The sequence below is a fragment of the Podarcis melisellensis genome (assembly GCF_964234715.1).
Source record: "Podarcis melisellensis genome assembly, chromosome: Z".
Lineage (NCBI taxonomy): Eukaryota > Metazoa > Chordata > Lepidosauria > Squamata > Lacertidae > Podarcis > Podarcis melisellensis.
Window position 1 is genome coordinate 35,203,631 of NC_138547.1, and position 24,596 is coordinate 35,228,226.

General features: G+C 41.2%; 2 long non-coding RNA genes across 2 annotated transcripts in view; both read right to left on the reverse strand.

Annotated features, from left to right (window-relative positions):
* Nucleotides 1-24,596, reverse strand: part of LOC309362166 — a 390,859-nt gene that overhangs the window by 41,991 nt on the left and 324,272 nt on the right. The gene's annotated exons all lie outside the window — the stretch shown is intronic.
* LOC309362205 lies at nt 503-22,851 on the reverse strand. The gene is made up of 3 exons (XR_014164874.1): nt 22,788-22,851; nt 12,869-13,009; nt 503-5,173 (listed from the first exon to the last, which is right to left on the reverse strand). It is a non-coding gene; the product is annotated as an uncharacterized lncRNA (long non-coding RNA).

Genomic DNA, 24,596 nt, shown 5'->3' on the forward strand with positions numbered 1-24,596 from the left:
GATCTAAACATCAAATCCAGCATAATTCTTTGAATTCTCTGGGTCATTGGGAGGGCAAATGTTTAGGTGTATGTGGGAAAGTCCAGGATTTGGGGAAGAGGTTCTTATTGCCTCTTGATGTTGTCAGGTTGTTTTTCCACATTCATACCCCAACCCTCATATTTTTAACCTTAAACAGAAAAAGTCACTGTACTCAGGATCTGGGACTGACTCTAGAATCCTCTGCATACAAAATAGATGCTCTATCACTCACCTGCAATCCTGCTCTAGGAAGTGCACGGGAAAACCCTGAACACAAAAGTGTCCTACTACTGCAACCCAGACTCTAAGTCCCTTTGACTCTAAAAGTTTCCATACAGCCATCATGACAAAAAGCCATTTTTCATGAAGTTCTGAATAACTGGAGATTCTACATTTTTTAAAAAAAATAAATAAAATAAAACTCATCTTTCATCCTAACAGATGTGAGGGTGGTGTACAGTGACCATGATCCACAACCATACCAAAATAAAAGACTTTAATACAAACAATGACAACAATCAAGTCAAACACATGTCTAAACAATTAAAAGAATAGAGCAGCTAACAAACCAAAATAAGAAGCTTTTAACTTGGTGCTGAAGAGACTGCATTGTTGCTGTCAGTCATCCCTCTGTGGGGAGGGTATCCCATCAAAGTTGGTGACCATCATCTCATTTTCTGGCAGTAATTCCCAAACATTAATTAATTGCTGTGCAAAGAAGTACTCTCTTTTGTCTGTAGGGAATACCCCACCAATCAATTCAATGGATTAGTCTATGTTCTAGTTTTATGTGAAAGCAGGGGAAAATCCACTTTCACCACAAATAGTATATATAAAATTAAATAAATCTCATCATATTTCTTCTTAGTCATCTTTTTTGCAAAACTAAAAAGCTGAAAATGCTCCACTGGTTAAGAAAATGAGCTTAGAGTCAGTAAATCCCAGAGTGGAATCATGCTGCAGTCAGAAAGTTACTGGGAGAGTCTAGACAGACCACTAAACTCAGCACTTCACCTTGTAACATGGACATAATAATTATTGGTGTTCCTTTCAGGCTTCTTATAATGATTATTAGGATAATATATGCAAAGTGGATTGGATGCTTGTTGGAAATACTCTATGAATAGCAGCAGCAGCAACAACAACAATAGTTGTTACGATTATTAATAATTATTATCTAGACAGAACCATTTAGTTGCATGAGTAGTCTAACTACACAGTTTGAACAAGCTGAACTGAGGCAGTCATCTTCATGAAATTAGCAATCATGGGAGGGAAGGAGTTGGGCCTCCATTGCTATCACAACCTTCTTCACTGTCCACAAGCTGAGGGGCAGGGGAATCTGCTCTCCACATGTAGGAAACTTGTCATGGTGTGTAACTCTGGTTGTTCTGAGCTCCACACCATGAAGGGAACCTATGTGAGCAGAGCATGATCATCTCTAGAGATGTTCCGGCCAATGCCCAGGTTTAAGAAGACAGCAGAAGCCCCACACTCATGTTGTGTGATTGTTTATAGTTTGAGGAGGAGAATTCGATCTGCATTCTAATAAGCAATTCATCAGTCAGTGGAGTTTAATTGATTTATAAATTGTTTTTACTACAAGGACATTAAAAATGCAGATAAAATAGGTAGTCCCTTCTGTGTGAAAAAGAAAGGGATAATGTCTGCTAAGATTATCCCTACTGTAATACATTATCTAAACACAAAACATTTCCCCTTTAATGTGTATTCTGACTATTGATCAACTAAGAAGAACACCAGTCGTCTAAGATTTCTTTAGTCAAATGACAGACCTTGTCATCACTAGAATAAACACTAGGGTTTTGATGGAGGAACAAAAAATGTCAAAGAAAGTGATTGTGGACATTGCAGTTCAGCAATATGGAGATACTATTTTCCTTATTTAGGCTTCAGTTCTAACCTTCCTGAGCACAATGTCATGTAAGTTGTTCAATGGTTGCCTCTTTCACCACTAACTCACTTTTCATTTCGCTAGGTAGAGGAAACAAAGAGGTTAAATTAGTTGTCAGAAGCTTCCCAGATCTTGAAGGCAATGGTCACAAATAGTTGGGGAGCTAACTATACATTGAACTATTCAATTGTGGGTTTAATACTCTTATGAAAGGTGGAGCATTTAGTGACTTTCAGTGGATGCCAGGGTACAGATTGGGGTGGGGACTCTCCTAAGGACCAGTGGATATGTCACGACAACCTCCCCCCCCCCCAATTTGGCACATTTTTTTTTTCTATTCTCCAAGTGTTGTAAGATTGAATGGATTTAGGAGTAGAAGTTGTAAGACCCTTCAGGGTCAGAAAACTGAAACCACCGGGGCTAATAAGAAACAGGCAAATGCCATTTCTTTATTAAAGGTTCTGTTGTTGGGATTCATGAATCATGCATACAGATCAAAGGCAGCCAGTGCAATGTCCTCCAGATGCTGTTGAACCACAACTCCCATCATCCTCAGCCAGTATGGTCAGTGGTCAGTGATGATGCAGTCTAGCAACTACAGTCTAGCAACAAGGTCAGGGGGTCACAGTTCACCCATCCTATCTAATGCACTTCTCTGGCAGCAACTCTGTACTTTCAGATATTTAAATGACAAATGGTCTTCAAAAGCACTTTAGTATATATTTATTTTCTCATACCTTCTTTAATTCCCTGATATTTTAATTTAGCATCAGTTTCCCTCCATTTTCTTTACTTGTTCTTTCTTCTTTCCATATTTTCACATGTCTATTTAAGCTGAAAATAGTCCCTGGTGCCCTACAGATCCCATCAGTGCCAGCTACAACTCCCATCGATGCCAGCTGGGACTGATGGGAGTTGTAGCCCCCAATTTCTTGAGGGCACCCAGTGGCATATTTATACACAAACCAGTAATCTACACCTTAAGGCCTCAGATTTTGTGTAGCTTCTAAATACAAACAAAAGAACAAAATTTCATAGTTAACACACTAGGTAAAAAAAAATAAGAGTAAACAGACTCTATAGCAGACAGTACCTTTTTTGATATGGTAAATTTGTTAACCTTGAAGAATTCACAAGACTCTGTCTTCTTCTGAATAGCAATAATAACTGTTGTTTTCAGGTTATTGGTACACTACAAATATTAATTTCGTACATAAGTGTCTTGAGTTCCTTTCCAAAGAATCATTGGATCTGTAGTTTTGGTTTGTGTGTTGTTTCAGGAAGTGCAAATTTGGTAGTTAAAATGTGAACTGAACAAAATTCCTCTCACATCCCTAGTTGCAGCTGTGTTTAAATCTGTGTAGCAGCTATGGCCTCATTTTGCTGATATTTGTTTGTCTCTTTCTTCATTCGTTTTACTACATTCCCTCTTTCCCCTTTCTTACAAACTGGACAAGACTTATACCTGAAGATTTATCCAAGAGAGTTCGTGACCGGAGGGCCCCTTTGCCATGCTGTTACATCCCTCTTTGACTTCAAGACTGCTAGCAGCTTCCCAGTTTGTCTGTGACAGCGAGAGAGGCTGATAACACAAAGCTTTTGTCATTTCAATTTTTCACACATTTTCCTCTTGCAACAGCCATTGCTGTTTCAATTTTTCACACATTTGTACGTGTGTGTGTGTGTGTGTGTGTGTGTGTGTGTTATAACTCAATAACAGCTCATGTTGGCAGCCAGCTGCCACAGGCCAGTCATCTGTAAGAACTCTCTGCCTCTAAAATGTCAAATAAAATGAAAGCGAGAGAATTCACCAAGGATATATTTGGACAGCAGCCTGTTCTGCAGTTCTTGCTCTCATGGCACCAGGATCCTGTGGTTCATCAGCCGAACCGGAGTTGGAAGGGGCATGCTGCCAGAGTCTCCAAAGCTCCTCCAGCCTGGCCCATGAGGGAGAGCATCATTCAAACTTAGCCCACTCTGACCAAGCTGGAAATAACAATGATGTTGCTGAACATTAAATGCTTAATGAACATCCCTACTAGTGGGTGTGCAGCACGGATCACTGGTGTATGGAAAGGTAACAACATCCCCCCCCCATTTAGCAGGTGTATCATGAGAATGGGCCCTGCATGTTATTGAGCCACCTGTGACAACTCAACAGCTGCCAACATTACCTCTTACACAGTGCCAGAGAACTGGCTGGGTGATACTGGTACAAGAGTCATTTGGCGCCAAAGAGGAATATGTAGCTCTCATTCACATATACACATGTGCACTCATTGGGGCAGGATGATTAATGCCCAAGCTTAGTTGCCTATCAGTGCATCCCCACTAGGTGATCTTGGAGAGTCATTTGTCTTCTGCAGGGAAGCTATCAGCCATCAGATTAAGTCACTGATCTCTGGCGATGTCTCATGCTTTGCAGATTCTGTAGTTTACCCCAAAGGTCTGCAGTGAGGTTTTTTGTTTTAAATGGCTGGCTCACAGAGGACGATATGCCATCTAAAAAGAGAAAGACTTTTTGTCTTTTGGTAGGCAGCAAAACTAAGAAATTTCGGGCTATGAACAAGCATGATGACCCTGGGGATGACAACAGCTGGACTTGCCTGTGTGTTAAGTTGTTAAATTCATAGCTTGAAATGAAGATCTGGGGACTTTTGAGTCTTTCCTGCATCCTGAGTTTAATGGCCACATATAGAATAGTTGGGTTGCTATTTCTGAAGAGTGTAATAACCTCTGACTGAACCAAGATGCCCAGTGAGTGGGAATTGGTGGACACCCTTGTTCATATGAGCAGTAGTTGTATCAGTATTAAAATAAGAGATGTTGCAAATGCTGGTGTGTGCAGATGGAGGCAATTTGGCCATATTTAGGATGTGCATCAACGTGTCTAGAAAAATCATGGTGGGGCAGCCTACCAGCAGTGACAGAGTTCCATCAGCCCCACTCCCTTTTATCAGCACATTCAGCCCAACCCTACACAAAAGAATCTCAGTGCATGAACAGCTGCAAACACTGGAGGTGGAGCTGATCATGTACCTGAGGTTGAGTATGGGGCCACTGGCTGTGCCCTGGTTTTCCTTATCCACACATACATTCTACACATGAAGTCTCTCTCTCTGTTGTGTCTTTGCACGCTTTTTCCTTTTTCTTTTCATTGCAGCTTTATTCTAGCTTGTTGTTTCCTCTCACACACTCCTTGTAGACACAGTGATAGCAAAACCCTACAGTGCCATCCTGTGGATAAATTATGCTAATTGTGAAATTGCAACTGGAGAAACTCAAATTCCCCCTATTTTCTCTTTAAAATATATATAATATTTTATTTGCCTGGGTATAATTTTACAACATAACCAAGTTCATTAAAAAGACAGGAATGAGTGTGAGCACTTGGTGTGTTTTATGTCTTCAAAGAGCTTTTTTTTTGCATCCACTGCAGAAAGCCAATAAACAACTCCAGAATATGTACAATATAGCTTCCTCCTCCCAAAAATATTCTTCAGCTTTCTTTATTTATTTAAAGGCATGCAATAGAAGCAATCTTTAAAGATAGATGAAATTTCCCAAAGGGCAAATCTTGTTCTAGTTTGAGATGCATATAAATTTTGCCATGTACTTTGCTTGTTGTTGTCTTGTTGCATTATAAGTAGCTTTTTTAAAAAGCATACTTGTGTGTGTGTGTGTGTGTGTGTGTGTGTGTGCGCGCGCGCACACACACACACACACACACACAAATATCTTATTCCTTCCAAGAGGTAATGAGTGTCAATGGGATTGCAACCAAAAAATGAGGGAAGTGTCAGCATGCTTGAAAAAAACTTGAGACCAGTAGAAGTATAAAACAAGTTATTTCTCCTCTCCAATAGACCTATGGAATGTTGCTCATTGTCCATAGGGTGATGATTGTCATTCTCAAGGGGTGGGGTGGAAAGGAATGGGATGACCTGCTAGAGGGTTGTGTGATTGGCTGGCTGGAATTATGTGCAGTGATTGGGTGTATAAGAAGTGAGAGGATCTTTCAGGTATTCTGGTCCCAAGCTGCATAGGCCTTTATATACTCAAACGAGCACTTTGAACTTAGCCCAGGAGCTAAGTATGCTGTTACCAAGCCTGGGAAACACTGTGGAGAGTGGATAACAGCTGTCTTAGATACTGCCAAGCTAATGGCTATCTGTCCCAGCATTGTTTATAATGAGTGACAATACTTCTATAGGATTCCAAGGGAATGCTTCCACCAGAGATCCTTCAAATACAAATTCAGGAAATTTGTATCTGGGACCTTCTTCATGAAATTTGCATGCTTTACTGCTATTTTTACTTGCAACCTATTCTACTGAAGCAAATGATATATAAATAGCCACGTGAGTACCTACAAATAAGCTTGGTATATCTGAATATTGTTTTGGGTGGAATTGAATGAAATCTGCAGGCAAGGCCATCCCTCCTCAGTGCCTAAATCCTGCCAAATTTCAGCAGGATGGCTGCAGTGGTTTTCCTGCAAGTGCAGCCTTTATATTTTCAGGGTGTTTTTTTCTTAAAGGAATTATTTACGCTCCCTTGGTATTTTGTGGACAATTGGTTAAAAACTGCAGGTGCACACGAGAGAAGCCCCTGTGTAAGAAACCTGAAAAATGGCAAACAAATAGGTCCAGAGGCATTTGTGCTATGCAGTTACAAGCTTGGCATGTCAGTCACAGCACAACTCTCCTTCCAACACTTCTCTCTGAAACATGGCATCTTCCTTAAGCTTAGAGGAGACAAATAAATGATTCGCTCTTGAAAAGCTGATCCTTCCTCCAAAGCACTGGAATAGGAGAGTGCTGATAAAATCATTTCCTCTGATTACATACTAGACCTTGCAGGTGAGTTGGAAGTCGCCCCCCCCCACCCGAACCTGATGTTTTCCTTAAGCTAGAGATGTAAGTTTCCATTTTGCAAAGCTTCTCCCCCCCCCCCCCACAAATCATGGCATTAGCAGTAAAGCTTAGAAACATAGTTTTCCTTCTCATAAATATTTGTCTGCAGCATTTTTTCTTTGATGCCTAGATTGCTGAGGCACATAATAAAGTGCTTTGTAGATCCCTCTGTGGCACCCATCGCAGCCAGTTACTTGGGATTTGTACAAATAATTTGCACACCTCCATCATGAGCACACCTAGTCCATGTGAACTTTATAAGAATGTATACCGATTGGGGGAACATAACTACATGCCTTACACCAAAGGGAGCCAACTCCCAAGAGACTGCCATCTACTCACAAAGACTGGCAGTGATCTACCCCCCTTTTTTGGGTTCAGGTCAAACTTGTTGAGCTTCTTTTAGGGAGGATGGAAGGCCTGTTTTTTGGGGGTGGAGGGCCAAAATGTTGAGCTTTTTTTAGGGGACCCAAAGTTGTCCAGCTTCTTTGGGGGGGAGCCACTGATCTGCCAGTGATCTATCACAGACGTCCAGTGATCTACTGGTAGATCACGATCTACCTGTTGGACGTGCCTGCCTTACACCAAATCAGACCTTTGGCCCCCACCAAGTTCTGTATTTCCTACACAGCCTGGCAGGGTTTCAGGCAGGGGTTTTCCCCCAGCCCTACCTGGGGATACTGGGGATTGAACCTGGGATTTTCTGCATGCAAAGCAGATGCTCTCCACCACTCAGCTACAGCCCTTTCCCACTTGTGCATTAATGTAAAACCAAGCACTGTTATTTATATCTCACAGGTGTCATTATTTATATCTTTGGTGGAGGGGGCATGCTTGCTCCTCCACCATGTCAGAATAGTGCTGGTTCAGTAAAGTCTGTGAACTGGATTTTTGTTTATTGACATCTCCCTCTCTTTTTCTTAAAAAAATGGTTTTCTCTCCTTCCATTATAACAACAGTATCAAGTTCTGGACAAAACAAGATTAGCTGTAAAACTTTGGGGAGGAGATAGAATGCAGTTGTGAATAACTGTACAAAGGTTAATATGGATGAGCTTGGAGGATCATTTACTGTAGCATCTAAAATTAAAAAGAGAAAGAGAGTGTCTAAGCTGTTCTGGTATCTGTGTAACCTAATCAGCTGCTCTTTATCCATGAATTGTTGTTTAATTAACATACTGTACAATAAATGTCTTCTTACATCTAAATTAAGTGCTTATTTGAGAAGCTTAATTTGCAGTGTTACTTTTAGATTACTGATCACCCATAAATCATCTGACAGTATCTTTCCCTCCTATAATCACAAAATTATTTTTATGGGTATAGACTAAGCAGAACAGATGATAGATGGATGTGAAGAGTAGAAAGAGATTCCAGGTGGTAATGGAAAATAAATTAATAGCTGTATTCCATACTCTAGTGATTCTCCTTTGAGATGTGGTTTCTTATCCAATTTCCACTAACATTTAAAAAATTGCTATTCTGCTCTGGTGGCTATAAAATGTCAAGTAATATATTTGAAAGTTTAAGATTAGTTTTTGCACAATGAACTGGGGGTGAGAGAGAGTGCTCCATTTGGAGATTTGTAATAAATATCTTTTAAAAAAAATAGTAGCATCCGTGACTAATCTACAGATATTTCATATTAGCATATTACTTTTGTTCTTAGGCTTTACATGTAAATTTCGGAAGAGGGAATGAAAACCAATTTTTTGACTGACATACTGTAGTGTGTAACCACCCAATGCAACTTGGATACAATTACAGCTTGGGGAAAATTCAAGTGCCCTTCAGTTTTAGCAGGGCTTGGAGGATTTTACAGAAAAGTAAAATATGTGTACTGTTTCAAATTCTTGCCATACTTACATACAGTGTGCCTTTCTTTAGCATGCTGTTATACACTCTCTGGCTTATATATAATAAGAATGCTAAACTAGCCGTGATACAGCAATTTGTCTGGGGGCTGCTGTTGTAAATCCCTCATTTACACGCTAGTCCTCAAATGTACACTTGGATGTCTATCCCATTGCTTCCTGCACAATCTTTACCTCCATGTCTGCCTGTCTTAGAGAGTAGCTTTGTAATGGATTCTCATTGGATTTTTAAGGTGATGCAGTAGCCCAGTGGGAGAACATTTATTTTACATGCAAAAAGTCCCAGGTTCAGTCCCTGGCATCTCCAGCTAGGGCTGTGAAGAACCCTGCCTGGAGAACTACTGCCAACATATGTGTAGCTTGATGGAACAATAATCTGGCTCATTGTAAGCCAGATTCCCATTGGTTGTATCCAATGCTAGCTCTAACTCTGTTGGACACGATCTTATGTCCCAGGTGTTACTCCATAAAGGACGGTGCATCCTCAGTGGTACAACATCTGCATTGCCTGCAGAATGTCTCAGGTTCATACTCCACCACTTCTGCCTTAAACTCTGGAGAGATGCTGTCAGTCTTTGTAGAGCTAAATGGAACAATGGTTTGATTTGGTATATTGAAGCTGCCTATGTTTCTATTGAACATGGCACATTCCAAAGCTTTGTGGGGTTCTAATCATTATCATTGTGTGCTCAGCACAGTCCTCTACCTACATATAAATATCACCAATCAAGTTGATGCAAAGGGCCCTAGCCCAATAGCAGACTAGAATGCATGTTTTGCATGTAGAAAGTCCCCAGCTTCTCCACCAAAGGGATTAGGTTGCAAGTGCTGCAAAAGACACTTAACATCCAAGAACCTGCTGCCAGTTAGAATATGTAGCCTGTCAGAATATGTAGACAAAGCTGCATGTTGACTCAGTATTGCAGGAGTAGCCAATATGGCATCATCCAGATGTTTTGGACCATAACACCCATCAGTCCTAGCCAGCATAGTCAATGAGCAGGTGTCATGGGAATTGTGGTCCCCAACATTGAGAGAATGACACATTGGTTATCCCTGCCATATGTTGGTTTATCATAAAGCATCTCTGTAAACTGGCTACAACAAGAACGCATGATCTATTAAAATAAAAGAAGCTAAGGAAGGGCTGGTTCACAAGAGCCGTTTCATCATTTTATGGCTGCAGTGTCTGTCAAAACTTTCATATTGCCACAAATGCAGTGCTTTGGGGAACATATAAAGCTGTTATACCAGGTCAAACTTGCCCAATAACATCTATTCTGACTGGCAGTTCTCCAAGGTCTTGAACAGAGGTCTTTCCTATCACCTGCTCCCTGATTCTTTTTTATTTAAAAGGAAGATTTCAGAGACTGCCCCTGGGATCTTCTGCATGCAAACAAGGTGCCCTACCATTGATCTATGGTCTCTTGAAGGAGTCATTTCACATATTCAACAGTGAGCCATCAAATGCTATTTTTAACCAGGTGATGCAAGGCACCATTCACAAGCCATTTTTCCACTCAAGAGCCAATGGGCCATGAGCCCAGTGTGTGCTCTTGAAATGTTTCCATGGGGACACTGTTTGTACCATTCAGTCATCTAGAAAACTAAAACCTAGGGTGTGCATTTTTCTTATCAGGGAAGCTTGCAAAGGGAGATATGAGAAGTACACTATCAAATCCTTGGCCTTTCCTGAATTGCTGTCATAAGCAAAGGCCTATAGCAATGTACAGACTCCCTCCCACATATCTAATTTTTTGTTCCCATCAGCACAGTTCAATTACCAACCAACCCATCATTCCATGTCTGCTTTATTGATACCTTGATGCTGGAATTCCAAGGAGAATATCAGGTTTCTGTGGTCTGAGTTCACAAGCAACATCCATGCAGCAGGAAATGGACTATGGAGGTCATATGTATATGGGGTGGCACTGGGGTATGGCTCTACATCTAGTTCATACTAGAGTTGTGCATACGTGACACCTTGAAATTCTCCTTCCTGTTTGTGAGCAGAGAATCCAGGGGAACCATTATACTAACGTTGTCAAGAAACAGTTACTTAAAATGGCAATGACAGCAACACACCTCCTTTGTCCCCTGCCCACTATCTATACATTTTTGCTGTCACTGCAACTTTGTTGGCAGGCTGGCCACCATTTTCTACATTCCACAATGCCCTGGACCACCATTGTGGGGCAAAATGTTGGCCATCACAAATGCTGAAGAATATTTACAGAAGTGCAAAAGGGGCCTCAGTGGCTGAGAAAAAGAAATATCACACGCAAAAAAGTATTCAGATAAAATTCTGCACAGTTGTAGCTCATACAGATTATACATCTGATTAGATTTGGTCATAATGAGAGTACTGAGAGTCTGAGGCTCATGCTCTGGTGATTACTACAGTCTTGTGCCAACTGCTGTCTCCTTTTCTTTTTGTTCTGAAGCATCAATTAGATTAAGATTTCATTCTTCCAGCTGCTTTTCCTTTAACATGTGGCATGGATATTTCTTCCTCGTTAAGTTAAATTTTATCTGTCCTCTCTATAATAGACACCTCAGTTTCTTCCTTTTTCAGTGAATGACTGGGAAGGTAGGAATGTATTGTGTCAATTGTATATAGAAAACTGGGCTCAATATTTTATTTAAGTGTGCGATTGCTGGAGTTATGAAGTGGATAGTCTTTTTTAAAAAGAAAGAAAGAAAGAAAGAAAGAAAGAAAGAAAGAAAGGAAGGAAGGAAGGAAGGAAGGAAGGAAGGAAGGAAGGAAGGAAGGAAGGAAGGAAGGAAAATGAAGATGGATATGACTATGAATATGACTATTTAAAACATTTTCCGGCTATTGCTAAGACAGTTGTGAAGTAGATGTTTCCCTGTGACTCCTTTCCACTTCTCTACCTTTAGGAGGTCAAAATAATATGGTCAGGACCAGCCCATGCCTATATTCAAAAGCAGATGAGACATCCTCTTTGGCTGTAGAAGACTCTACCACCAGCAATAGGACACTAGGACCAAGGATATGCCTTTGTTTGGGCCCTGGGGCTGTCTCCTTGAAATATGCCCTATCCTGATGACAGAGGCCCAAAAGCTTAGCTCCAATCCCTCTACCATTAGTTCCAGGACCATAGGAGCAGAGAGAGTGATGACACTGCATCAGAATGAAACTTGCAGCATAGTTCACAAGGCACTATATATTCTATCTATGAGTCCTTCTCAGGAGGTAGCAAGGTTCATACTCTGTATAAGGAAGAGGTGAAACAGCAGGGGCAATTATAGCTATTCACTTGTTGCACACAGCCTCCATCTTAGACAGCTTCTCAGCTGTTTCAGTACCCCTTGCCGTGGAACCTAGTGTTACCCTGATGGACATCTCTTTAGCCTTTCCACACCAGTAAGGGATGGAAGTAATCAGACATGTACATGGAGAGTGACGATGGTTTACATTTGAGAGCTTGTAGAACTGTGCTTGTAACAAATGGAAGCCATTTTCTCTGGTGTTTAATAGCTTTTGTATTTCATGGCTGTTTGTTATTGTGATCAAGGTATACTGAATACCTATACTGAATAGTCTCTAGGAACAGCTCTTCAGGGGATGTGAGAAGGCTGCAGTAGAAACAGGAGCTCTAATTGTCCTATTGTGCACTCAGCCTTTTAGATCCTATTGGTAAATAGTTATTTCCTCTTATCTCTATTATCTTCTTGGCTCTAGCAAGACCATTTGCTGTTGCACAGGCATACTTTAGGAACCATGATAAAGAGATGGTAGAGTTCTTGCAGTCATAGAATGGGTTGTATGACTACAGACTGCAGCTGGAAGATTACATTTTTGAATATTTCTTTGCATTTTAAAAACCCTCTTTGCAAGTAGAAAACTGCTTTCTCAGACCAGGGAGTGGGATGAGCCAGAAACATTCCCCCCTGAAATGCAGAAAGCTCCCTTAAACCAAACCATTAGTCCATCAAGGTTAGTGTTCCCATTATAATGACTAGTTAAACCATAGGGTTTTTTTCTGGGAGATGATGTATTTTTCCATGGAATCTTACCCTGTCATAAGAGCCTCTGCAATAAAGCCTTGGAGAAATGATTACTCATGTCATCACATGCAAAACCCAAAGAGAGGTGTAATATTCAAATGTGGAAGATACCTTTAATGCTGTTTTGTTTCTCTTATCCATGGACCCTGAGGCAAAATCTTTACTATCCCTGATTGAAATTGGGTGAAATTGATGAGCGCCGCAACCCCAGAGTCGTCTACAACTGGACTTAACAGTCAGGGGTCCCTTTACCTTTAAGTATAAAAAATGCTAAAATTATTTAGAAAATGCAAGGAATAGAGCACCCGCTTTAAAATGCAAGGAATAGAGCACCCGCTTTAAATATACAGGTACCATACACAAGACAACCAAACAATGCCTGAACTTTTCTTCAACTTGAAAACTGGTTATTGCTTCCAGTCAAAAACAATCTTTCCTAGAGTTTGCCACGTTACAAACAGGCTCTCTGGGCAATGATAAGGGAGGTGGAAAGCAGGGTTTCTGATCCAATTTTTTTTATTGATAATCTGTGAACCGGATATAAACAAGAAACTCATCATTAATTTTTATTTTTCATGAGCTCACTAAGGTGACCATTTCCCTACCTGAAAATTTCTCATTTTAATCCTGACAGCTTGCCTGAAAGAAAGTGCCTACTGCCCATTACATTCACCGTTCAGAGGATTTAAAACTCCAGAGGGCCCTGTTAAATTCCACTTTATGTTGGCATAAGTAGCTGCAATTGTGTCAGTAATTTACATTTAGGGAGAGTTGAAGTCTTTTTTTCCCTCTCTGTCCTTGAAATGATAAAGCTGCTTAGTCAGTGTAGAAAATTCAGCTAGGCTAATGCTTTTTCTCTCTCCCTCCTCTTGCTTCTGTGAGATTGTCTGCATTTTTTTCTTAATGATCAAATCAAGACTGCGGACTCAGTCCTAGGCTGCAATTACTGGGGTTTTCTTGAGGAAGGCACTGTAGGTGATGTGTCCTTGGTGATGACTCCCTCAATAAATGTAAATGTCAAGGGTATGAATTGCAGAGGTATGAACTGATCACTATGGAACAGCAATGCCAATTTATGAACAGGCTTCTTTGAATTACTATTATTGTTACTATTCTTATTACTGTTATTATTATTCTGTCAATATCAACAGCATCAGTTTATACCACCTATCCAACCAAATTATCTGGGCAGTTTGCAATTAAAACATTAAAATAAAATAAATCACGAAAGCAAAAACTCAAGCTCACTACCCCACCCCACCCTCAACCTAAAAGGTAAGGGTAAAGGGACCCCTGACAGTTAAGTCCAATCGCAGACGACTCTGGGGTTGCGGCGCTCATCTCACTTTACTGGCCGAGGGAGCTGACGTTTGTCTGCAGACAGTTTTTCCGGGTCATGTTGCCAGTGTGACTAAGCCGCTTCTGGCGAAACCAGAGCAGCGCACGGAAACGCCGTTTACCTTCCTGCCAGAGTGGTACCTATTTATCTACTTGCACTTTGACGTGCTTTCGAACTGCTAGGTTGGCAGGAGCAGGGACCGAGCAACGGGAGCTCACCCCGTTGCAGGGATTTAAACTGCCAACCTTCCGATTGGCAAGCCCTAGGCTCAGTAGTTTAGACCACAGCGCCATCCACGTCCCTACCCCCAACCTAAAATAAGCATAAAACATGTAGCAACAGAGAACTCACATGAAGCAGAGGTCATGGCTACAATGCCATTAGGCATCATAAGACAGATCCAGAGAAAGGCAATGTGATATTAGACAAAGACAGCTCTTTAACAGCAAGGTTTTTGGAAGACTCCAGGTCACCACTGAAAACCCAACTCACGTAGTCTATGTGACATCCCCCCCCCGATGTTCTTGGACTCCGATTCTACTCATTCCTTTACAGTGACCATGTTAGCTTGGGCTGACGGGAATTATTGTGTAAGAACATCTGGTGGGGATCACATTGGCTCCCTCTGCTCTAAGACAATGGCATACCATGGATTATTTTATTTCACTTACAATTTCCAAAGGTCTTGGGACTTCCAGATCAACTGAATATGGGCAGTTTACTGCCAAATGGGCTGTGTGTTTGCAAAAAAATTCCAATTTGCATCCCAAATTAATGTGCAGCTCTGAACATAATGACTGACAAAATAATTGGCAAAGAACAGAAAAGAATGCATTTCAAAATTCAGCACTGAATGATACTTTCTAAAAAACTTGTGTGGGTTAAAATATGGACAATGTCAAAAACTGAATGTCAAAGCACGGTTTGGAATGCTGTCTTTGGAAACATGTTGTAAAACTTTTTCACTTTCTTTGGAATGTCTAAAATAGCTGAGGCACTTTGGAGCACAATCTTAAATGTATCTACCAAGATTTATTTTTGTGCTTTTTATTAAAGTATGTATATGCCATTTGTTATACAGACATCTCATTTTGGCATTCACTAATATCAGAAAATATAACACAAATGGAAATCATTAAAATGCAGTAAAATTCTTAATTAAAAAAATCCTTAAAATGTTATAAAGGTAGCCACCAGTAGCCAGGAAAAGCCATGGTAAACAAAGGGTTGTATTCAAATATGTTATTCTCAGTGTAGGGTCATTGAAATTAATGGGTCTAAGGTACTGATGTCCATTATTTTCACTGTGTCTACTCTGAGTAGGTCTAACACTGGATAAAGCCCAAATACAATTGCAGCATGTGTCAGTGTAAGTCCCAGTGAATTCAATACAGCTTACTTGTAGGTAAGTGTGTCTAGAATTAGAATCTCATCTTCCTAGATTCAGTAACACTTATTGCAAATAAATAGCATGATATTTCCCAGTGTATTTTGGCTTCCCAAACTGGTCGCCTTGTCAATATTCCAACATGTATCCAGATGGCACTACACATGACCTAGTTCCTGTTTCTGGAGATTTTTCAGGGTATTATGAATCAGAATCCGGACACAAGTTGGATTTTTCACAAAACTCAATAAACTCTAATTTCCAGAAGAGTTAATCAGATTTAGGATTGCATCTCAATAACTAGTAAAGATTCCCTATTTGTTTTGGATATATAATATGTTGGACCACTGTTCTGAAGCAGCTGGCCTGAAGGTGGGGGTTATTTTTTACTGACTTTTCCAACAGGATATGAAGATCAAATGTATGCAGAAGAAAATAGCGGATCAACATAAATTAACAAAGAGATCATGTCCCGCTGTGACAGAAAAAATATACAGCATGATCGAAGGAAATGAAGGTCATCACATAAGTTGAAAGTATAAGGACACAAAATGTATTTAGTCAAATGTGTCTTTCCAAGGAGATTGATGGCCTGATGTGTGTGTTAGAAAGACGTCAAGATTAATATATGATGCAAAAGGAAACCAAACAGCAAGGCATGCTGTTTGACCAAGGCTCTAGAGATCCAAGCCTGATGAGTCCATTTCTCTTGGAGAGCTAGGTGCTATATGAGTGTTCTGCTTTTGAAGCAATGTGGCTGAGCATTTTTAGACAGCTACTTAAAAAATTAATGTGTTTGTGCGAGAGAAGTGGGGAGATTGTCCTTTGTGAGTGACCTTCTCTTAGTTATTATTAAAAAAAATTCTCCAATAAATCTTTAACAAATGCATGGCTTTTTTCCAGTTTAAATAGTTGCCCCATGTACACTTATTTGAGTAAATCCAACTTGGACCTAAACATGCAGAGGGTCAGTGATAAATTATGAATATCCAAGAGCCATGATTCTGAAACTTACTGTGAATAGTATTTCTCTAGCATATTCCCTCCCTTTCCAAAATTCTGCATGGTTTCTCCATGCAATATCATGGAGAAAATGGCCTGCCAGTTCAGATGACTGAGCTAGCCCCTCTATTTAAAATAAGAATTTATCCAGAGTAACAGTGTCTCTTTAATTTGTTGTCTACATGCACCTGATAATTGTGTGTGTGCACGCAATCTGAACAATCCATACTAACATACATGTGAAATTCTTTTTCCTTGCGCAAAAAAACTATGAGATTTTACCTTCCAGCAACTGCTTTTTAAATTTATTCTGTGACATGTTTCATGTCATGTTATGTCAAGCTGCATCTGTCAAATCACATTAGATGATGTAACACTGTATGATGTGAATGAAACAACCTGACAAGATACATCACAATAAAGTACTTCACCTAGGACGTTGTGAATGAATGGCTACAGGCCATGGAGCGTCTTCAAGCACTTATTTTGCCTGTGGCAAGGAAAATTCAAGCTTTTCCATTAAACAAAAAACCAAAACCATTTACTTTATGAATTGAGTACTGTTCTTTGCGTCGTAAGACTCTTGCTTGACTTTTATACTTAATCGGCATTTTTTATAAGAATTCCAATGTGAAATATTCAGCCCTAGTTCACGAGAACCCTTCCTGTAGCCCTATTCTCCACTGTAGTCTATTTGCCTTCTTCTCTCCTGCAATAGCTTGCTTTTTGCAAGTTGACATGGAGCTTTATCTGAATACTTAGACTTTAAAAGAAAAAAGATATGCAAGTATCTAGGGAGAGTTCTAGACAATGTTAGTTCTGATGATTCTTTTAAATCAGGTTCCCCCAGTTTTTGGAGCTCATGGGCCCACTTTGCTCATGGCTCCACTCAACATCTGAAAATGATCTTCAGAAGGTTGCCCAGAATAGAATATGGCCCTTGTGCTGAGAGGCCACCTCTGCTCTAATACTGTTTTAAACAGTTACTTATCCTCATAGCTAATCATTTCAAAGTTGCAAAAAACAGTTTCTTTCAGCTATCAAATGCCTGGGTGAACAGGAATGTTTTACAATTCTTGCTGAAAGTTAGCAATCGGTTGCACCTCACCAGGAAAGGCATTCCATTATTGGGGAACTAATAACAAGAAGGCTCTGTCAGAAGGCCAAAAAAGCGAAGTACAGTGGTACCTCGGGTTACATACACTTCAGGTTACATACGCTTCAGGTTACAGACTCCGCTAACCCAGAAATAGTGCTTCAGGTTAAGAACTTTGCTTCAGGATAAGAACAGAAATCGTGCTCCGGGGGCGCAGCAGCAGCAGGAGGCCCCATTAGCTAAAGTGGTGCTTCAGGTTAAGAACAGTTTCAGGTTAAGAACGGACCTCCGGAACAAATTAAGTACTTAACCCGAGGTACCACTGTACCTTTAAGCAGGTAGATCTTAGGACCGTACCAAGTTAGTAAGTGGATCCATCTAGTTCTGTACTGACTACACTGACTGGCAACAGTTCGCCAGGGTTTGGGGCAACCCACACCTGGAGGTGCAAATGATTTAACCCAAGGCACTCTGGTTGCAAAGCTCTATCAAACAAGCTAGAGCCCTTCACATCATCTCTTGTCATACCTGTAGCTTCCTATTTTCTCCTGGCATGCCTTGTGATGGGATTGTCCTACAGGTCAAACACTACCCACTTCCACTGAACCACCTTCCAACCTTAGAGTGTGAGAGGCGGAGGGGTGCCACTGAAATCTGATATCCCAAGCTCTGTCACTGGAGAGCTTATAATAAAAGAGAATGTGGCAGACACGGGCGCTGCATCATATTTTTAGCTGGGCTCTTTTCTGTCTGGTCAGACTGAGCACTCCTTTCCTCTGCCACAAGGTTTCTTGGTTTCTGTTCTCCCAATTCCTCATTTTTTCAATCTTAAATTCAGCAATTTGCATTTTTTTTTAAAGAACGTACAGAAATTTCTTTAAGAGGAAACTTCTAATATCCATTTTCGACTAATATACACAGTTTTGTAGACCATTATATATTGCACCCCCATTTTATATTACACATGAACGTGTACATGTGCCGCACTGGGGAATAAACAAATAATTTGACTCAAACCTGGAAATGGCAGGAGAGAGCTGAAGAGCCATGAGACCCTCCCCTGAGCCAAAGAGAACTTCAGTGAGGGTGGAGGAAGCCCCAAAGATACAGGAGGCACAGCCAGACTTTAACAACAGCTGAGACATACAGTGGCACAGCAACAGATGCCACTTTCCTATGCATCCTCCAGTCTCCTTCCAGCCCCAGAGTTTCAACTCTAGTTGTGGATATTTTTCGATACCATATTTTTGGTCTGGATTAGAGAGAGAGCACCAGAGAAGGCATTTAAAGGGTGTTTAGAGGGTGCTCCCCACTTACACGATTTTCACTTACACACACAGGGGCGTGGGATGTAACCCCCCATGCATTTGTGTGTGTGTGTGGGGGGGAATTGACTGTATATGCCTATTTATGCATACTTTATCCTAGTAGGTGCATTTTTGTACACATTACTTAGCTGGAGAACTGCCTTGCAAAATTCAGAAAAGCGTGAATTTCAAACAACGACTGTATTTCAATTTGCATATTGTTTCGGAAATTGTGAATTTGGTATGATTGCTTAAAAAAGTAAACTCCATTGATTTCCTTCCCAGTCTCCATACAGCATAACTCCCAACAGTAACTACTCCTTGATTTTTTTTCTCCCCACCCTGCATTTCATACTTCTTCAGTTAGGCCATAAATAATTTAAGGAAGGAAGGATGAAACTCGGCTTCAACATCTTGCTGGCTTTTCTCTGCCATCATGCTGGGGAGGGGGGGAGGATTGAAGAATTTTTATTTGTATTCTAAATGTCTCTCTGACTCCAGTTCTTATTTGGCTGTCTGTCTTTGCAGCAGCATGTAAATAACAAAATGCATTACTGTAATATAAACTTAGGGAAGAGAGGATGAAATATTTTGGGTAATAAAATTAAATCCTCTTTGCCACTTCCATTGTATCCTGCTAGTGCTGGAGAGTGCAAATGAAGGGAAGAGATATCTAAAGCTGAAAACACTGTATTTAGCTTTTAAGAAGTGCCAAATGGAAGCCTATAAAGCCCTCGGTTATATCAAGGGTTCCTTTTGTGCTGCTTGACGTGCAAATCTGCACAAATTAACGGAGTAGATTTTTAAGGTTACATATTTTGGAATCTTGGAATTATTAAAATAGTTAGATTGATTTACACTTGGAAATATTCAATAAAGAAAAGCCTGAAGGCTATTAAAAATAATAATAATCTCCAGCTGTTGTCCTGTCATTTTGCTTTATATGAAAACAAATGACTAGACAAATGAACAAATTAATCCATCTTTCTCCAATAACAGGCAATCTGGTGTGCGTATGTGCTTTAAATCATGCAATTGCTTTTTATTAAGTTGAAAAGGAAATAAAATACGTCTAATAAAGCATAGTGGAAAACTTACATAATTCACACAGGAAGCTGCTGCAGCAGTATACTAATGAGACTTATGGTGCAATCATTTGCAGGTTTGCTCAGAAGTAACACCTACTGTGTTCCTTGGAGTTTACTCCTTAGTATGTAGGCTTAGTACAGTACTAGCATTGCAGTACTGTACTGTACAGACTTCCCTGGAAGTACAGTGGTACCTCGGGTTACAGACGCTTCAGATTATGCATTTTCAGGTTGTGTACCGCGCCGAACCTGGAAGTACCGGAATGGGTTACTTCCGGGTTCTGGCACTCACGCATGCACAGAAGCGCTAAATTGCAGTTTGCGCATGCGCAGAAGCACCGAACCACAACCCGCGTTTGCACAGATGCAGCACTGTGGGTTGTGAACGCTGCGGGTTGCGAACATGCCTCCCGTACAGAACACGTTCGCAACCCGAGGTTCTACTGTAAGTCCTTTTGAACGTTATCGAGCTTATGTATGAGTAGATTATACTCTTACAGTTTTGCAGTGCTATAGTGTTTAATGCAAAAGACCATGGCTCAGTGTTAGAGGATTTGCTTTGCATGCAGAGGGTTCCAGTTCAATACATGGCATCTCCAGGTAGGGCTGGGAAAGACCATGTCATGGAAATCTGGAGAGCCACTCCCAATCAGTGCAGATAATCCTGCGCTAGATGGATCACTGGTCAGTGCAAGCCCACTTCCTAGGTTCCTATAATACTTGTGGCAAGGGAAGCAGGTGGCACTGTGGGTTAAACCACAGAGCCTAGGACTTGCCGATCAGAAGGTCGGCAGTTCGAATCCCCATGACGGGGTGAGCTCCCGTTGCTCAGTCGCTGCTCCTGCCAACCTAGCAGTTCGAAAGCACGTCAAAGTGCAAGTAGATAAATAGGTATTGATCCAGAGGGAAGATAAACGGCGTTTCCATGCGCTGCTCTGGTTCGCCAGAAGTGGCTTAGCCATGCTGGCCACATGACTGTACGCCGGCTCCCTTGGCCAATAAAGCGAGATGAGCACCGCAACCCCAGAGTCGGTTACGACTGGACCTAATGGTCAGGGGTCCCTTTACCTTTATAATACTTGTGGCAGAGAAAATATTGCAAAACATAAAAGTAAAAATGAGTGGACAGTGTTTAGGACACTGCCCTCCCCGCAAGGCCTTGCAGCTATCTCAACCACTTCCTAAGTGGCTCAGAAGTTAGTAAGATGTGTCTTTAGCTGCTATCCACACCTCCCCCCCTCCCCCACTGAACAACAAAGACAATACATACAAAGATAAAAGCAAACAATAAGAACAAAATAATATAAGTCCAACACAAAGTGCTTTTGATAATAAAGTCCAAAGACAAATAAGAATACAGAAGTGAATGAAATGGGATACAATTATAAAATTATAAATGAGATATGAAAACAGCCTTACATTATACCATGAAAAAGACAAGACAGTAAGAAGTCATTGCACATTTAATAAATAACCCCAAACAGAAGGATCAGTGGCAGTGCTAGTCACATGAAGATTACATACCAAATTGTCTGATATAACAATGACCATGACTTTATTGAACCAGTTATGTAGGGTACAGCATGAAGTGCCTTTCCAGCCCTGCGTAATGACTAATTGAATGGCTACAAGAGGATATGCAACTGTTTACATATAAGAGCTGCATTCCCTTTATTAAAAATAGAACGCATAGTTTAGGGTCCAGAAGCAATCTTTTACCTGATTTTTGTAATTGCTTGTTTCCAGTGCCTCTCCATAACTTTTCACCTGATGGGCAGTGCCATGTGATGCTGGGTGGGTGTGACCAGCTAGCCTTACCCGGTTAAAAACACAGGGCAAGGCTGGTGCCAGATTCGATAGCTGGTGGAAGGAACAGATATTCCTGAGGGTGGGTGGGAACAGGGAGAGAGATCTAAACCCAATCTATCTGTCCTACAGGGATGTGTGAAGAGAGAATGGCATGGAGCTCCCAACAGAGAAAGAGGAGGGAAACTGCTGCACTCAGCTCCTCCTTCCAGACTCCAAAACACCATCTGGCTGGCCACTGTGAGAAGAGGTTGCTGGACAAATGAACACTTGGCCTGATGCAACAGGGCTCTTCCTATGTGCTTAACTGTAGTAGGCAGAGAGATGAAGGCATGTGGGGAGGTGGATGGGTGGAACATGGACAGCAGATATAGCTATGACACTGCATAGTGGATCCACTGCATAGTGGATATAGCTATGACACTGCATAGTGGATCCAACCTAACCATACTGAGTGAAGCTGCTTCTCAGCCTAATAGAGGTCTTTTAAGATCCCATTTAATTTCCTGAACACTTGTTCTTTCTTTTTGTTAGGACTCCCTGTTCTTTCAGATGAAAGGGCTAGGTGCCACTGGGATGACAAAGACCTGCTCACCTGGGGGCCACTACTGAATGGGACCCTGTAGTGCCAGTCTCCCAACAGCTAGAGAAACGGAGATCTGACTCTCCACACTCTCCTCCTCCTCTATTGACCCTCTCTAGAAATACAAAGTTTCTGTGGTATACAGGCAATAGAACTATAGCACAAAACTAAATCAGTTTTGAACAATTTACAAGAATCCTGCTGTTCAACCTAAAAAAAAAAAAGTATTGATATATACTCATTCAAGGTTTTTCTATGAAATTCCCTTTAATGAAATTCTCAGAGTAGCTTCAACCGAATGCTTGCAAAGATCCAAAGTTTTGTGCTCATTCAATTTGTATGCTTGCAAAAAAAAAAGGTGGGTGCAAAGGCCCCTCCAGCACTGCTCTTCCCCTTCCTTGCCACAAAGCTCAGAAATTCACCTTCAGGTAGTAGATGGAAATGAGGTTGTGTGATGTTCTCAGGACCCAGATGAGAGACTTTTCCTGCCATGGTTCTCATGGTCCTAGCAGAAATGAACATTTCCTGCCTTAGGAAGCAGTTTCCCTAGTGCTTCCCTGCCTTAGGAAGCAGTTTCCCTGGTGAGAAAAAAACAACATTATTTGGGACTGACATCACTTCTGTGTTTCCCCATGAAGCTTCAGGGCCTTGGGGAAGGGGGAGGTGGTGGTAGAGCCAGTATGGGACGGTAGTTAGTGTACAGAACTAAATTGGAGGGGGTCACAGGTCCAAATATCCACTTAGCCAGAAAGGTTGTTTGAGAGACCTTGGCCTAGCCTACCTTACAGGGTTGTTGTGAAGATAGAAGGGAGAGGCACCATGTACAAATCAAATAAGTAAAGGTGACCTGTTCTTCAACATCGAGAAAATGTACTCACCCTTTTTGACTGGGTTGAAAGAGACTCAATTTCAAAGCCCCACTTAACCATCTTGGCAGGGGGTTGGACTCAATGGCCCTTGGTCTCTTCCAACTCTATGATTCTATGATCTTTGAAACTCATCTTGTGCCAGTCAGTCTTGGACAAACCTACCTGCCAGAGTTGTGACAAAATACATTAGAGACACTATCCTGAGCTTCATAGAAAATGGGGATACAGTGGTACCTCTAGATACGAACGGGATCCATTCTGGAGCCCCGTTCGCATCTAAAGGTAAACGTAACTAGCAATGGCATGTCTGCGCGCACACGCGTCACTCTTTGCCGCTTCTACGCATGTGCGTGACGTCATTTTGAGCGTCTGCGGCGAAACCTGGAAGTGACATGCTCCGTTACTTCCGGGTTGCCAAGGAGCGCAACTCGAACGCACTCAACTCGAAGCGTATTTAACCCGAGGTATGGCTGTAATTAAAAACCTTATTTTGTTTTATTTATTTCACAAAATTTATATACAGCTTGATTGTAATAAAACCTCTAACATAATAATACATTGCTACTGTCATATACAAGACATCAAGTGGCATGGGTTTTCCCACCTCTGCTTCCTGAGGTCTTTCTTCTGATGGAATTGGAAAGTGAACCTCAGATTTTTACAGACTTACTGCAAATCATGTGCCAGAATGCTAAACTACACCCTCTGTTTCTCTCCAAGCCTAGGCAATAGACTTCCTTCTGAAGATTAGTACAATCTCTTCCTCTCTTTTTGCACTTCTGCCTTAAATAGACTTTTGAAAAGTGAATTGTGCTCTGGGCTGTCATGTGTGCCAACTGTGGAATATCCCGGCGTCTTCACATCTGTCAGCTCTTGCCAAGGATGCGTTAAGTGCCGTGATGAATTCTGGCAGCTGCCCACTAATATCATCAGCAAGTTTGTTTGCGGGAAAATAAGTGAAAAGATCCTTGACAAGTGACTGCAATTGCTTGGATCATTAGGCTACTTCATGCACAGATGGAATTGCAACGAAAATTAATAGAAGGTGGCAGGTTCTTGCTTTCCTCCTCCCTTCACCCCACACTTGGCAATCTTTAAGATGCCTTCTGAAGCTGCCTGGCTGAAGCGACTTACATCTGTGGCTTTTTGCTTTTGTGTTGTGGACCCCATTTTGCAGCTGGTTCAACAATAGACTGAGTGTGTCATATTTAAAATGAAGGGTGCTGAAAGCTTCTGCCTTCATTCAGCTAGGCACTTTTCTTTAAACCCCTGGTCCAGGGGTCTAATTTGGCCCAGCAGGGGTTCCAATTTGGCTCATGTGGCTTTTTTCCCCACCAAATCATTTTGCTCATCTGAAGTCAC